This window comes from Acanthochromis polyacanthus, chromosome 21, assembly GCF_021347895.1.
Source record: "Acanthochromis polyacanthus isolate Apoly-LR-REF ecotype Palm Island chromosome 21, KAUST_Apoly_ChrSc, whole genome shotgun sequence".
In the NCBI taxonomy this organism is placed as follows: Eukaryota; Metazoa; Chordata; class Actinopteri; family Pomacentridae; genus Acanthochromis; species Acanthochromis polyacanthus.
The window spans coordinates 12,046,055-12,059,422 of record NC_067133.1 but is presented as its reverse complement, the minus strand read 5'-3'; the positions used below and the strand labels follow the sequence as shown (position 1 = coordinate 12,059,422).

General features: G+C 40.4%; 2 protein-coding genes across 2 annotated transcripts in view; both read left to right on the top strand.

Annotated features, from left to right (window-relative positions):
• Positions 1-13,368, top strand: part of strada (STE20 related adaptor alpha) — a 273,305-nt gene that overhangs the window by 123,406 nt on the left and 136,531 nt on the right. The gene's annotated exons all lie outside the window — the stretch shown is intronic.
• Positions 1-13,368, top strand: part of spop (speckle type BTB/POZ protein) — a 130,847-nt gene that overhangs the window by 18,731 nt on the left and 98,748 nt on the right. The window contains exon 2 of the mRNA XM_022195490.2: positions 3,841-3,976. The gene's annotated coding sequence lies outside the window, so the exon portion shown is untranslated. The remainder of the gene's footprint in view (positions 1-3,840; positions 3,977-13,368) is intronic.

Genomic DNA, 13,368 nt, shown 5'->3' with positions numbered 1-13,368 from the left:
ATTGAGTACGAGTATGCATCCACCTGTGATTGGTTTCAGAGTCACACATCACTCTTTCTATTTTTTTTTTTTTTCTTCTTTCCCCCAAACACACATGGGTTATGGAATTGGCAGCACTTGGTTTGCATGTCAGCAGGATTATATTTAAATGTCAGCTTTTCTCTCAGGATGCAAATGAGACAGGAACGTGTTGTGATGGAGTGATTTTTTACATGTGTCTGGTGTTTGCGTTGCATTCGAATGCGGCTGCCTTGAAGCCTTGAAGGTATCGGGATATTCAGCATTAACAGTCAGCGCTGCACTGCTAGAGGGAATTAGCAGCCCTTCATCCTTTTCATGATAGGTCTATTGCTCGGTGCCCGTGTGGGTGGCATTGGGTTGATTGGCTGTGATGACAGTTCTGCTCTTAATTGTGTCAGTTATTCTCCCTCTGTGGCTCTTTTTGAACCTAGTCAAGCGCTTGATGTAACCCCCTGGCGTTTTGTTCCTTTCTACATATTGGTCTTTTTAAGTCTTTGCAGGTTTTAGGAGCAGCGAGACAGAGAGGAGTGAATCTTTCTTCTTCCTCCTTAATTCTGCCCTCCTTTGAGAGCACAATTGAATCTGACATTTTCTTTTATTTTTTTTGGGATACCCCCCATCCCTCCGTGTCCCTCTCTGCCCTCTGCTTAATTTGTCTTCCATCCCTTTAGTGCCGCCTTTGTTTGTCTGCTCTGTTTCTCAGCTATTGTTTGAGATGCTGTTCCACTCTGTTCTCTCTTTGTCTTTCCCGCTCTATTTCATCAGCCCGTTGTACATCGACCCATGTTTCATCCCTCCTCTGTGTTGTCCCCGCTCTTCATTTTTCTGCTCTCTATTTTCCCCTCTCTTCGAGTCCCCGTCTGGCGTCTCCATCCTCCCTTTCTATTTTTGTCTGATGGACCGTGCTGTCTCACGGCGCCCAGACATCGCCGGGGTCAACTAGTGAGGCCTTGGCGGTGCAACTGCTCGGATTGTCTATTGTTTTCTCTTTCTGTCTTAACTGACCACTTGAGACTGTTGGAGTCACAGCGGGGCAGCAGGACTGAGAAGACAAGAAGAACATAAAGGCCGCATCCCATTGTGCTCATTCAGACCGCTGAAAGGGATGCTACAAGCTCCGGGTCATACATCTTTTCTCGTGGTCAATACCCATCCGAGCAGTGTGAATTTCGGACATGGAAAGCATTACCAGTCACCGTTTATAGTTATAAGAGAAGTGGTAGAATATATAATCTGCAGCAGTTGATTTCTTGACTCCTTGGGGGAAGTGGAAACAAGCTGTAAACACAAGGAATGTCACAATTATTACATAATCGCCTGATTGCAAGTGTTGGAACTGGCCGTGATCAGTTTGCATAACAGTTAGAATCACAGCTGGATGAAACTAACAGAAATGCCAGCATGTTTCTGCTGTGGTTTAACAGCAAGAACTGTTTACCTCACGTAATGTTCACCTTCCTTACTGCATTTCTATGACATGAAGGTCATGGATTTAGTTGGCTTTTCAGTGAAACTAAAGCTAATGTAAAATAACAAACATAAAACTGACTATAGTTTGTTAACAAATTTAACAAACATACAGGAGAGATGTATTTCTGTCCTATGAATATAGTACAAATAGCCATCAGGGATGCTCATTTGGAAGAATGTTTAAGACCAATTGTTGGTCACCTTACCCTGCTCAATTAAACACTAACATGAAATAAACAGAGTGGACACAATCCTGTAACTTAATAATAAATTGATTTCTAATTAATTATTAATGTCCCTATTTGCTGCTAAAAGCTTCACTATGTCCATCAAAGTTTAGTAGCTAACTTTGGAGACATTGATGACTTATTTTGTGAATTTGTGCCGTTTAAATAAAATTGAGTTGACTTGAATACACTAAAAACTACACTGACATAGAACCAGAACAGAAGAGAAAGTTGCTCTAAAAGAAGATTACATATTACCAGCTCAGCTGCTATCAATTTGGAGCTGTAATGTGGTTGAATGAACAGATAATTGCAACTTTTTTGTTGAATAAGGTCCATTTCATTGACATATAACTGGATAAAACCACACAAAGAAGAAATATCAGTTCAGGGATTTTACATAGATGTGTTGTTAAATGAGAGATATCTTGTATAATTGCAGAAGTTTTTACAACAAAAATGTTGGATTAATGTGATTTTTACATGTATAAAAACATTGACATTACTTAGAATATACAGTAATATAGCTAAATAAATAGAAGTTATCGAAGATATGAAGTTATCTTAAAGCAATCATGATGCATCTTACTGAACAGTTGTCAGTTTTTCTCTGGTCCTTGAAACTGTATCACCAGAGCAGGTTGGTATTAAATAGCTTTCTGAGATGGGACCTATTGATCCTCACTGCATCTATTTTGTTGTCAAGTTTGGCGTGCACATCTGCTTTGTACAGTCAGAGAGAGCGATCGCGTATTCATTTCAGCTGAGCTATTGATCAAACGACACTGGTCCCATACACACATCACAGAGCCGAGGTTACCTTTTTGACATTTCTTTCAGGGCTCAACCTTTGTATTTTGCATCTGATTGACATTTCCTTGGTATATATGTGTAAACATGCGGATCTTAAGATATTTCATTCATTCATGCAGATCATCTTTTCTCTCTCTGAGGTAAAAGCCCACAGGCAGTCGGGATGCTTGTCATGAATACAAAGAGGATAAGTATTAAAAGTAGCCTATTCTCTGTTTAGTATTTCTGGGCAAAATATAAGCCAGTGTTTTACTTAGAGTCACACTTTATTTCCCTTCTGAGTCAACTTGTGGCTCCTATTTCTGCGGCCACACTTGCAAGTCATTCACGCCCGTTTTAAAATGCACTTTATGACGCTGATGTAAAAGAAAACTGGCTTAAATCAAACGGCTTTTTTTAAAAAATTTAAATGTCAGATGCCTTTATGGATTGGCTGCTTTATGATGCCAAAGAGCATCACTGTGGCTGTTTCCGTACAATCCGCAGACCTTTCTGGAAGGATGGTTTGGACAAACACGACCAGCCTGCTGTGCGAAATCCTGTTCGTCTGAGGTTGGCAGGCATGTGGAGTATGAGTAAGCGTCCCTGGTCATGTTTATTTAGGTAGAGGTGGTATTTGAAAGAGAATTAGACTTGGAGGATTTTAATGAGACTGCCAGAGCAAACCTCAACGCTGGAGCCGAGTGCCACCGTGGGTCTGTTCCGTCAGATGGTTGCGCTGTTATTGAGGTCTCTGCGGACCTTTTCTGCATCACATTAACATGCAGTGTGTACATCACAATTATATCCACAAAGATTTTTATCCATCTTTAATGGGTCAGTGTAAATATACTCCAAGTAGTATTAAGGACGCGTTGAACCCGCTTTGGATGCTCTTGCCATAAACACCTCCGTTTGATTTTGTGGGAATGAGATTGCATTGCTCTGTTTACACCTGTGGCTTTTCCAGTTTGCTGTTTGGATACAGTCCAGCGACAGTTTGTGTTTGGATTAGTGATTTAAAGCTGGGTGTAATTACGTAAGGAGGGCCCCTGCTCCACTTTGTTCCGCCTTACTGTGTAAACCTCACTACAGTCTTCGTAAAACATGTGTCTTTGTAATATCTTGTCACACACACACACAAAAACGCACACACACACACTATCTCAAAAAATATTCTGCATTCAAGTCTCCTACATAACAGATGCGCACACAAACAGTCAACTTGACAAGGAGTCTCTTGCAAGAATATGATAAGGCACTGGCTCACACCCACGCTCGCTCTCACAACTACAGTCTTGTTGATTCTTTTCGCTGTTTGTGTTTGCAGCGTGCCAAGAAGCCCAGGATTTGGACAGACTTGCAGCACTGACACACCTACAGACACAGAGACCTGACGGACAGAGTCCAGCTGGCTAGTTATGGCAGCAGCGAGCGGAACAGATGTGCGAGGCACTTTGATCTAGGTGAGTACCAAATGGGGTGAGGATCTGGGGGAGGAGGGGGGCGCTGGTCTGTACCAATATTGGGGAATAGCAAGTGTGCTGTGGGTGGGTGGTGGGTTGGTGGGGGGCTGGAATAGTGGGTGTTAGTCAGTTTCACTCTGTGATACATTAACACATTAACATCACCACTTTTGACTTGACGTGGCATCTGCAGGTCGTGGGAGAGTTCTGAAAAATGTTTTAAAGCAGATACTGTATAAACCCAAGGCCTGAATCCTATGAGCCTGAGGCAAATTTTTTTTATACAGTAATTTCACTACCTTTACTTGAAAGCTCTTTTCTTGGTTGTTATAAAGGTTTGACCCACATGTTATACCTTGTATTTTTCAGGTAATTCCTGCACATATCCAATTCCAGCATTGGATATGATAATACTTGCCGATTCTTCATATTAGTCTTCGTATCTAGTTATTATGAAACCTGCACACGTGTATCTCACCACGTAATGCAGCCAGTAGAGAAATCCTCATAACCGTGTGGGGGAGATTGTCTGAAATCAGGCATTACTTTAAACTAATGCTCATGAATGTAATTATTTTACTTACTTAAGTGTTTACATGCAGAGTTAAATGTCCCCCCAGTGGCCACTTAGCGTTGGGCTTCCAGAATCTAGGATCACCACAGCCCACTTGCACATAAGTGATCTGCACTAAAAGGCAAATCCTTTATTTTGGGGTAGTTTTTTTTTGTTTTTAAGTGGAATGTAGTGCTCACTTCTTCTTCTACTTTTGGAGACACATGCTGCAGTTTTGAAACCAGATTACTCTTCAGTGCACAGCAAAAGGACCATTATCACAGGAAAGGGTATGCACAGATTCATGAAAATATGTCGACTTGGTAGCTTGTTCATCCGAGAGGCAGCGGTGAGAAAATGATTAAAAAAAGAGTAGATATATTACTTTGCAGAAGTTGAATGTCTTCATACCTATCATACCCATCACTGTGTACAGATGTGTAACAAGCATAATTACAAAGCTGCGGTTCCACAGTTTCTTGTGATATGATATAAATGTATCATTGCATATTTACATATGAACATATCTATGTAATGTTAAGTTGGTGACTATTCAAAGCAGAATAACGGCTGTAGGGGCGGACACAGCTGTATGCAGACTGAAACTTTGATGAAACTTGCTTGCAAATTCCTAATTACTTATTCTTGCCAACATTTAGTTTCACCGACAAACAGCTAGCTTGTTGGTAAGGTCAAATCATGCAGCTTCATTCCAAAAGAGATGTGAATTTGGTTGCAAAGTGTGTTCTTTGGAATGAATGCAATGCTAACTTGAAACAAAAAAAGCGACAGTTAGTCAATGAATCAATGAGATATCAACCGATATATTATCTGTCAACTATTTTGATAATCAATTAAGCAGTTTGAGTTATTTTTGAAAGAAAAATTTCTAAATTCTATTCTTAAAATGCAAATATTTTCTGGGTTTCTTTTCTACTCTATAACAACAAGCTGAATATCTTTGGATTGTGAACAAAACACTTCATTTTTCTTAATCATGCTCTGCTGCTCGCTGACATTTTATAGACCAAACAAGCAGCTTATCGAGAAAATATTTGACAGAACAGCAGAAATAATCTTTAGTTTGTCACTTCTTCTAACCACTGTATCTTATAAGCATTGTAGTCTTTCTGTTCCATGTGTTATATATTTTGTCAAACCAGGCGCACAAATGAATAATAAACAGATTTACAGTTAGCTTAATTTCCATATTGATTTTTTTTTTTGTTTAAGACTCTTTGATAGTCTGCTTTAATAATATATATCAGCAGTTTTTCCTGCTGTTTTGTTTGGTTGCTGTGGGCACGATGTTGAAAAAAATAAGTTAGTAAGTTATAGCGCGTTCATTTGTTTTCTACATTTTGTTTGGTATTTTCGAGAAACCAGCATCTACAGTATCCTCAGATGGCTAGCTTTGAACCAAATTGTGGGTAAAAGGAAATGGATGGTCCGGAATGAGAAATGAGGTGGATGGTTTGAATAGAAAACACAAACCTTCAAAAAGAATGAAGGTGACAGAAGATCTAAAGGCCGCTAGTGAAGGAATACCAAGTAGCAGGAGAACAGAGGATGCAGTAGACACTTGATCATATGAATGGCACTTGGGTAAGAAGTTTCAGGTAGCATTCAGCCGTCATTTAAAAGTGGAAATTGCACCCGGTTCTAATAGAAGACTAAAAAGTGAGAAAAAGAGGAAGGAGATCAGGCTTTTAGAAGGGGAAATGAGGGCGGAGGCACAGAGGATGTGCTAACATGGGAGACAAAAAACAAAAAAAAACAATAAAATATATCCTTTAGGGGAAATTATGTGGGCCTGTGTTTCATACCTCCCCTCAAAAACTTTTCCATGTTAATTAGGTAACGTAAAACTAGCAAGAACAGCAAGACTGCAAGAAAGCAAGAACAAAAGCTGGATGAAAAGACAGTGTAAAACAGCACACTCTATCCAGTTTGAGGCTACAAGATACATATTTTTGTGTGTGCTGAGAGGAGAAAATAGTAAATGATAGATGCATTATTGATGTGGTGAATTAGGCTGCTGGTGCGTACAGGTCCGTCTGCTGTTTCAGGGTTTCGTCATAAGATTAACGAAGACCAGTCTCACATTACAGGGGTTTTGTGCTGATTTGTCCCCAGTTCACCCCTTTAGACAGTTGGAATCAAGTCTGCAGTTTTAGTCTGAACCATTGTTTGACCCAGATTATTTGGCAATGTAAGGGCTTTATAGATCTGGAACCTAAGCTGGATCATTTATTTACGTCCGCTGTCACACAGATGTCAGAAAGAGAGAGTGCACTTTGTGGCAGGGCATTCAGGATGCATATTTGAAATAATTTACCACACAGTTATTGATTTATAAATACCACAAATTGAGCACAGTAGACATTAATCCTGTGCTCAGTGTTTCTGTTTTGATCTATTTAAACAACTCTATTACATGTGTCACTGGGCAATAGGAATGTCCTCGTTATCCCAACTTATTATAAATACATAAACTCTGGCCAGAGGTCATTGATCACCACAGAAGTCTTTGTCATGGTGGCCCTTTGCCAGTGTTTGACAACACTCTCACAGTCTGGGTGTCTGCCTCCTCAGTTTGCTGCAGTAACAGTAAGAAGCTCCACCTGGTGGTGCAACCAGGTACTACAACTAATCTACAATACGTTTTCTGACATGCATGTAGAGAATAGACGTATAACACACAGGGAGAACATGCAAACTCCATGCAGATAGATTCAAGGCCCAGGCTGGGACATGAACCAGGAATCTTCTAGCTGCAGGGCAACAATGCTAATCACCAGCCCATTGTGCAGCCCTATTTTTTCCTAAAATGATTTATTTTCAATGATTTGCACTTAAATTAAGATCAAATTCATTTGATTGATGTAATCTCACATTATATGGGATGTATTTTAGTCTGTATTCTGGGCTCGGCTATTTCAACCCCCAGTTTACAAATTGGGCTAAGATAACGTATACTTCGGTCTGGGGTTAAATCTGGCCTGTTACCCACAGATCAAATCAATCTTAGTTTAAGCACAAATCAAAGATAATATGAAGAGATTTTATACTGAAATCTGTTATACAGAAACAATTGAAAGCAACACCAGCCAATGTGAATGTTCCTTTATAATGTTTTGCTTCAATTTTTCTTGGTTTTCAATTCAGTTTTTCCTTTCATTTTAACTTTTTAAATTATAATTAGCTGAAGGACATTCTAGTTTTTTTATTGCATAATAATTTGCTTGCTGAGCCATACCTCTTTGTGAACAAAACCCCTAAATAACTTAACAAATAAGAGTTTCACATGTTTAATCCTTACATGTCAACAGGCATAAACTGGCCTGGAGGGGTACACTTTGGCCGAAGGGTTAATCTGGCCGGTTTTCAATCACCTACATAACATCAAAAGAATAACTTTTTTGCAGAAATGCTTTTTGTTTAATTCACTGCAGAGCTATTGAGTTATTAAGCATATAGGGTTGATTTATTAACTTTAGTTGTACTTGAACTGTATATTATGTCGAAAAAATGTCATTGGGTTTGGACTCCTTATGGGCAAATGGATTTAAACTAGATAGGTTTAATATGTGTCTAGGAGGCAGATACTAGATTGGTTTTGGGAACCTTCGGGACGACCTTCATTTTTATATTTGCCATGCAAATATCTGCAGCACATATGCATGACTTGAGTGCCCCGAGCATACCTGCTGAAGCCACTTTCCACCATTATTTTCAAATGCTGTGGTGTGTGCATGTCTGAGATTGGACAAAGGAAAATATCAGTTTTGCATCTGATTTCAGAATCTTTGAGGATTTTAAAGCTCCTGTAGTGTGAGTTCTGCCTAAGTGAATCTTCTCTTTGGATTTACATTTGAAGCATGTGTTTGGTGTTAATGTGGAGACAAGAGAAATTCCAGGACACAGTTCAAATCTGCTCCCACACGTTTGGAGTGTGATTTTTTTTTTTTTTTTTTTTTTTACCTTCATATATTCAAAGTGAAACTAACATTTCACTTGGCAGCGTCTTCTGACATCAATGTTGCTGTGTAGCTCCATGAAAATTAAATCTCTGTGTGGGATTTGTTGAGAAATGCTGGGATATTTTAATCACCTCCTTTCTGTATTATCATACATGCAACAACAACAACAACATGAATATGATTTTGCAGATGTATATGAAGCAGTGCCTCTGATATTGCATTTCATGGTTTCAACTTAATTTCCTGTTCTCTCATGAAACTCAGAATAGTTTCAATATTGAAAATGAAGGGAACTATTGTGTGTGCTTTAGTATTTGTGCCTGGCTAGATGTGTGTAGCGTGTATACACGGGTGAAAGACAGTCCTTGCTGACCCTGCAGTTACAGCCAATTTGCTGTGATCACAGTGACAAGTGTCTCCATATGGATACTTATTAATTAGCTAAGAGGGGATGGAGAAAGGTTGGAGTTGGTGGGGCATTAGAGGACCTGTCAGAAGGCTCCACTCATCTTACCCCCCTAAAATCTGTCAGGAGGCTTGTCTGGGGCTCGTGCTCCCCAGTCCCCTCCCTCACACTTGGCTGCTTCAGTTAATTGAAGCCACTTCAGATCAGTCAAAGGAGCTGGATCTGCACGCCTGAGCGGACCACGGCGCTCACCTGACCTGTCACTCACTATTGCCAGCAGCTGCCTGCCACACACATCTCAGCACGTGGTCGTCGTTCACATTTACAAACCCAGATCTACCCAGTTTACACTTACCCCCTGTTGTAGTCTCAGCCTGGGTGCATTTCCACCACTTAAGATGTGTATCTGAGCAATTGCTCTTTTAGTTTTTAGTTTTTTTTTCCATTTAGACAGGTGAGAGCAGGGGCTTTAAAACATAAAAAAAAACCCCACACATACCAAGAGGTCAGAGAAAGTGGACTTGGTGTGAGGCAGTTTTTCAGGAGATGGACTGTTACCTACAAGACGCGACCCTGAAATGCAGTTTTACAGCTATACGGAGACGAATGTTGTCATCTGATAGCCGGTACTTACTCATGCTTGAAAAGCCAAGCATAACAGAATGAACCAAGGGCAAACTTGCACTTAAGCTGCGGTAAAATGACTTTTCAATATGTTTCTAAACTCTGGAGGAGCACACAAGTAGCGTTACAGCCGAGTGCAAACAAAAGAGGCAAGACCCACAAAGCTCAGCGAAAGTGACACGGACTGCAATTGGATTTGTTTTGAATAATTTGCCTCCCATATGTCTTTTGTTGATAAATTACAGTCGAGCTGAAAAATTGTCCATGGTTATCATAAAGTAAGCATTGTATGAATGCAACAAAGAAACAACTTGTTCTCTGATTTGGACCAAAACAAGCTGACTAAGGTTTGTAAAGGCCACAAAAATGATACCCTCATCATTCCTACACAGAAATTCTCCTTTTCTTTAGTCAGAGCACACAGGTGCACAGCAGGTAGTCCTATCCAAATGACAAAAGTAGTTGCCAGTACCATTGAAAGAGCCTCATGCATATGACTGTTTCAAAATACAAATACAGCTGTTATATAACTAAGACTCGTTGAATGAGGTAGTATAGGACCGCAGTTACATTTTAAAGAAAACACCAAGGCAGGTGTTTGATGTGGAAGTCACTCATGCTTTGCTACTCAGTACTCATTCATCTGTATTGATATACCTGCAAGAAGAGGGTAATTTTAGAAAAGATATCATACTGTAGCTGTTATTTCATGGTAAGTGCTCCTGGACTGCAAGGAGTTCAAGGTCTTCCTCGATTCTGTCCTGTCTCCAAACATTACTTTCCTATTAAATTGAACTGCATTCACTCTACCCCCGCTCTATAATTGCCACCGAATGATTTCAAAATTCACACTGCACTTTACTGGGTCCCCACTAATACACCTGTCAAGTTGTAGCCATGCTGCATGTACCATTGTTGGAATGTTAACAACATATAAATAGAACCATTATAAACCTCCTGCATTCTGGGATTTTAATGTACGATTATTTCACCATCTTTTTAGATCACTGATTTGTTTTACAGCATACATCTTTACTGTTTTGTTTCACTTTTGACAACCTCAAATGTTTAAAAATCCTGAAAACAGCTTTAGAGATAATTCACTTCATGTAAATTCGCCTTTGTTGCGTTACTGTCACTCCTTGTCAGCTAGCAAAGCTCGTTGTGAGAGGTTTGTGTTTTGCTCCAAACAATGATATTTTCCCCAAACCTAACTGTGTAGTTTTGGTGCTTAAGCTTAAACAAAGCGCAATGAGTGCAAACTAAACTTAAGTTTCAGGACAGTGGTCCAACATGGGGCGCAAATCCTGCTCTTCCTGGTAAATTTGCTGCCGCTGACATAACGCCAGTTCAGCTTTCTGTGTAAGAAATTGTATGTATGATGCAAATTTCGTCATCCACTCAAGTGAACTGTGAATTTGTGAACACTTGAACTGTCTGCACTGCACACTGACTGTTCATGTACCACAAAACCAAGCGGTGGCAAATGTTTGTTTTAAGGAGAGACCGTCTGAGGTGATTCTCCATGTACACCTTAATGATTCATCATTTAAAGAGTTGTAATTTATGTAGATGCTTCAGGACTTTGGAGAGTTCACAGTAGGAAACTAAATTCTCTCGATATCTCATGCTACCTGCGCCTTATTGACTAAACCAGCTGCTACATCTTGTAAAGCAAGAGCAAGGTCACAGCCTCTCAACAGTTCCATGTTTTTGTGTTCAACATGACACCTAAATATTGTAATCCATTTTTAGAGTTGGTATCAGTTGTGCAAATAGCAACAATTGAACTCTGTCCTTGTGTCCTATATTATTTTTCAAAATTTGTGGCTCTTTCAAAATAGAAGCCTCTGTTTCGATGTCATGATCTTGCGTTTGGTGACAAAATGCATTTCTTTCAAGGTTGTTGCTTGAGGTACGGACCTGTACCCGTAGCCTGTGGACTACGGATTCGGCACTTTTCCATTTGCCAATCAGATACGCGAGATCTGGTCACGTGACTCCCGGTAGATGCTAGCGGTACGGACCCGTAGCATCGGTACTACAGGTACGGACCCTAAACCTGACCCTAACACTAACCCTAACCTTAACCTTTGCTTACCTTTCAACAGTTTGCATTGGTTAGCAGCTTCTTGACTCGCGAGACTCGCGTACGGGTCCGTATCTGATTGGCAAATGGAAAGTGCCATATCCGTAGTCCACAGGCTACGGGTACGGGTCCGTATCTGTAGACACTACCTTCTTTCAAAGCATGACGGTGCAGTTTAGTTGTTTAGGATAATATCTTTTGGGCAGTAGGGTTTGCTCAGTGACAAGAGTATAGATGTTGAACTTTAAGGTCCTTCCGGTAAAGGATTGCCACCCAGCTGCTCCAAAAGGTGAAACTTCCCAATTTGACATCCTGCATCCAGAATTGAATGCTTCAGCCTGCAATACTTCACCCATCCATTGGTTCTCGAGTGCTTCTTCCAGTAACGCCGAACACTGGGGATGTGTGAAGTACAACCAGAGGGAATATATCTTTTTAGACAACCCACTCGGGAGTGAGTGTCTAAAATGAGAAGTGGAGCTTGTGTGTTGTTTTAAATGCCAGGCTTCTACTCACTCAGTTTGCTTTCTTGTGGGAGCCTTTAGTTATACTGTAGCTCAGTCGGCTGACATTTAATGCGGAGCCATTACATACTCTGCCGCTGCTTTAGTATAGGCCCAGTTGTTACCGGCATGAATATGAACAGACAGATGTGACAGCTGGCCAGCCATATGTGACAAGCCTTTTAGATCTTTACGCCTTAATTATTCCATCCCTGGGGACCAATATTGACATTTAAGGTCTTAACACTGAGACCTTATAAACTGCCAGCCTCCAGTTGGCATTATCTGTCTCTTGGCAACCTCCAAGCAGACTGAGAAAGGTGCTTGATAACTGCTCATAGCTGCACTCATATCTGTCAGCTGTGGCATGATGGGTGCTTTCAAATTTATCATGGTGTTATAGAAATAATTGCCTGTATATCATACTTGTTGTTTACAGATAAACAGCTCTGTCAAAGGTTGCTTGGTTTTTTCTTAATAATGTTTTTTTTGTGGGAGGTTCTAATTTTCAGCGAGGGTCTGAGGTTGGAAGGCTTCATTTTCATTTCTTTTTGCAGCGTGGGTGTTGAGAAACCCTCTGAGACTCTCTGTGATTAGAGGCTATACAAATAAAATTGACTTAATTAATAACTAGAACTGCAAGTTGTATTAATTTGAATGCTATAAATATCTACATCTTGGCTTCTGCACAGTTGCAGTAATCCTGCTGCAATATCTCAGAGTGTGAATCTTTTTCTTTTCTCTTTTTTTTTCACTTGAGATGATGTCACGCCTCAGGAGAGCGCATTTCTGATTTTCCCCACGCATCGTGTTGAATGAGCTGCTTCGTGTCTTTAAGATTTTTTAAAAGAAAACACATTCTGGCGTTTTATTTATCACATTGTTGTATGGGAGGTGCTCATAGGAATGAAGGCTGCTCTGTTATTCTGTCTGTGAATCTTTTTTTTTCCCCCTCCCCTTTATTCCCCTCTCAGTCTGCCTCACCTGGGTCGTCCCACACATTCTCATTTCTCTTGTTATCCCAGGTTCTAATTTCAGTTGCCGCGGCAACCCTGCGGCTCCTTCCACTTATGCCTCCTCCCTCATCTCTCTGAGCTCCTTGTTAAGTGTGGCAGAGCTGGTTAATGATTGTGTTTTATTTATATTTTTCCTCCGGTAGGGTTCCTTTTGATAGGGCACACATGTCTTGACTCTTTACAAAGTCTGCCTTTCTATCTCCCGCATCTCCCTTTCA